At 33.9% G+C, this 2,949-nt stretch overlaps 1 non-coding gene across 1 annotated transcript; it reads left to right on the top strand.

Moving 5' to 3' along the window:
- The first annotated feature begins 1,272 nt into the window (after positions 1–1,272).
- On the top strand, positions 1,273–1,465 carry LOC128874493 (U2 spliceosomal RNA). Its single transcript, XR_008456655.1, has one exon. It is a non-coding gene; the product is annotated as a U2 spliceosomal RNA (small nuclear RNA).
- The last annotated feature ends 1,484 nt before the right edge of the window (positions 1,466–2,949 follow it).

Raw genomic sequence — 2,949 nt, 5'->3', positions numbered from 1 at the left:
AATATAAAAGAGTTACGTCTTATCATTTCCAATGAGGTGATATTTCTTTAAAATTGTTTTAAAGAATTTAAAAATTTCGCTGGTTACACAAGGCGCTTAAACTACGATCGTGACCCTATTCGTGTGACGCATCCTTTATAATTTTCAACAAAAATCGTTCTGCAGTCAAAGGGTTAAGCTGGTCTCTTTTCACGTGTACCTAAGTAAATGCCATCACGAGATGAAGATGCGAACGATAATCGAAAAAAAATGCGCGGTGAAAGTTAAGTGAGAAAATTTTCCGGTCAATTACCTCCTAAACGACTGGTTTAGAAGTTCGTTGGGTTTTTTAAAACCTTTCAGTTTCAAGGAGAATCATCTTTATGTTGTACTTAAAGCTGAACGTGCTAATATATTTTTAATGCATGCGTGGCAATTTTAATTTCATGGGGACTGACGAGAGCCGGAGTTCCCAAGTGTTACATCTCTGGTTTCACTTGATTTATATACATGATTAAAGCATTAATATTTATGCGAGCATTATTAGTATTAGTGCAACAATGGAACATGAAATGCTGAGAGTTTCGAGGTTTCTCACGATGACGATTCTAAACAAATGTATTTTGTAATTTTTAATAGTTCTGTTTCCGACAATACTGACACTGAAATCACAAAATAATAAACGACACAGACAATTGGGTACCATAAACTTCAAGTTTACATCTATGATGTAAAAATGTAAATTCTACTGAATACATCTACATCTACTTTTTTTATAATAATAATAAAGTCGAGTTGTTAATGATATAAAACAAACTTATCAATATTTATTACTCACACTTCGAGGTTTGTTTTCAAACATATACATATACATGAACAACCAGTTCTCCAGAGGAAAATAGACAACATTCACTACGAATATAAAGTTTACATAGTTGTCATATGGAAACAGCTTTAAAATAGATAATTAATTTGCAAAAATGTATAGTACTTATTAATGCGTATAGTATAGGTACGTACTATACATTAATGCGTATACTATAGGTAACTTATTACGCGTTTTAATAAATGTAAATGTTTTAATATTTACTGTTACTTTTTAAACAGATGTAATATGTAATTGAAAATATTGGGACGTAAAAAGATAGATTCCTTCTTTACGACCTTTGCAGGCAAGTGTAGTGAGTAATGTAGTTCCTGTATACGCCGCTAGGCGAAGAACTCGTTCAGCTCTTTCTCGCAGCTGTTATTGTACGCTTAAAGTATAAGAGGGCTGCTAGAGTTGGCTTTAGTATCGCTTCTCGGCCTTATGGCTAAGATCAAAGTGTAGTATCTGTTCTTATCAGCTTAATATCTGATACACTCCCCATCGGGGAGTCAGAATATTAATCTGATTTTTGGAAATTGACGGAGCAGTTGGAGCTTGCTCCACCTCTGTCGCGAGTCGGCCTGGCATTGCAGTGCCGCCAGGATTGGCTCAATAATTCAATTACAAAAATAAAATTATTTAGCAAATTTAGTATAATTCTAATCTTTGTATTTATAATACTATAAAAAATTAAGGAATGTACTAAGATATATTATTTCTAATAGAAATTAATTATATAAATGTTTCCTATATAAATAGGAAAAAATACAAAAACAGAGTAAAATTAAGATTTTTGTACCTTTACTCAATATTCCTAACTCCGGTATTTATCGACAGATTTTCTTCAACAAAAGCTTGTTTTCTTCGTAAAAGTGCGATCTACACGTAAACAGTAAGAAACTGGACCTAATTTAACAATTTCTATTTTTCCATGCCGATGAAAGAAATATTCGTGTTCTATTTTAGCCGAAAAAATCAAAGTCTCTCATATATATTGTCTCGTAACACTTAAACTATTGAACCGATTGGAAAATAATGTAAAAAGCAATGGTTGGAAATTCGATTACCTTTAAAATGGCGTCTTGCGCGACCCAATCGAACGTTTCAAACTCGAGATATGGCCTAAAATGTGAACGTATGTCAGAAAAAATCGAAAAAAAATTCATATAAAAAAAAAAACCTATCCATAGAAAAATTTTTTCGTGCAAATAAGAAAATAAAATAAGAAAAAAATTGTGGCATTGACTGTACATGTTTGGCTGTAAACTAGTATAATTTCAAAGCATCTACATAGTAAGGGCTTCCGTATGTATATGCTTCACCTGTAAATATTGATCTGAGTTTCAGGAGCTTTTTTTTATGGCTGTCTTTCAGTGATTATGGCGATTTCTATTCCTAGATTTATTTTCAATGCATCAGTGTATTTGCTACCAAGAAGAACGATCTTGCATAGCAGACTATACGCAGCTATATTGACGCGGAGCAGACTTCAACCGCATTCCCGCTAAACCGAGGCAATTTTCTAAACTCGTTACATATCGACGGTGATAAATTGTTGCTGGCCGTTTCAGGGCTGAATATCATTTAACCAATTAGCAATTCGATTTCTTTTCTTTTCCTTTTCGTTTTTGTCCGTAAGCCACGCACGCTGAGCATTTGCGCCAATCGTTTCGCGATACCGGTCCGACGAGTCCGACGGTCCTATCGCGACATCACCTTTACGTTTCAAGTCGCTGAGATTCTGGTCTTAATGCAGGTCGATTCCGACCATTTTCTGGCCCGTCGAAAGAAAAGGATGGACTCTGGATGCGTTTGCCTTGCGTGAATACCAGTAGCAAGTTTCTATTACTTTTATTGTTACTGTACGTTCTTTATTATGTACATTTACAGGTATACAATACAAATAGGAATGCTTTTATCGAAACCTAACATTGTATACATTTTTGGAATAATAATTAAGTTTTTCTCTGGTGGGATTCATTTAAAGAATAGATAACTAGAAATGGAGAGGAGAAGAATCAAAGTAAATAATAGATAGATCGGGGTGAAGAAACCAACAGTGGAACGATGATAAAGTAGTAATATTGAAGAAATTCTAAGGT

The sequence above is a fragment of the Hylaeus volcanicus genome, chromosome 3 (genome assembly GCF_026283585.1).
Source record: "Hylaeus volcanicus isolate JK05 chromosome 3, UHH_iyHylVolc1.0_haploid, whole genome shotgun sequence".
Taxonomy (NCBI): Eukaryota; Metazoa; Arthropoda; class Insecta; order Hymenoptera; family Colletidae; genus Hylaeus; species Hylaeus volcanicus.
This window is presented reverse-complemented; position numbering and strand designations above follow the sequence as displayed.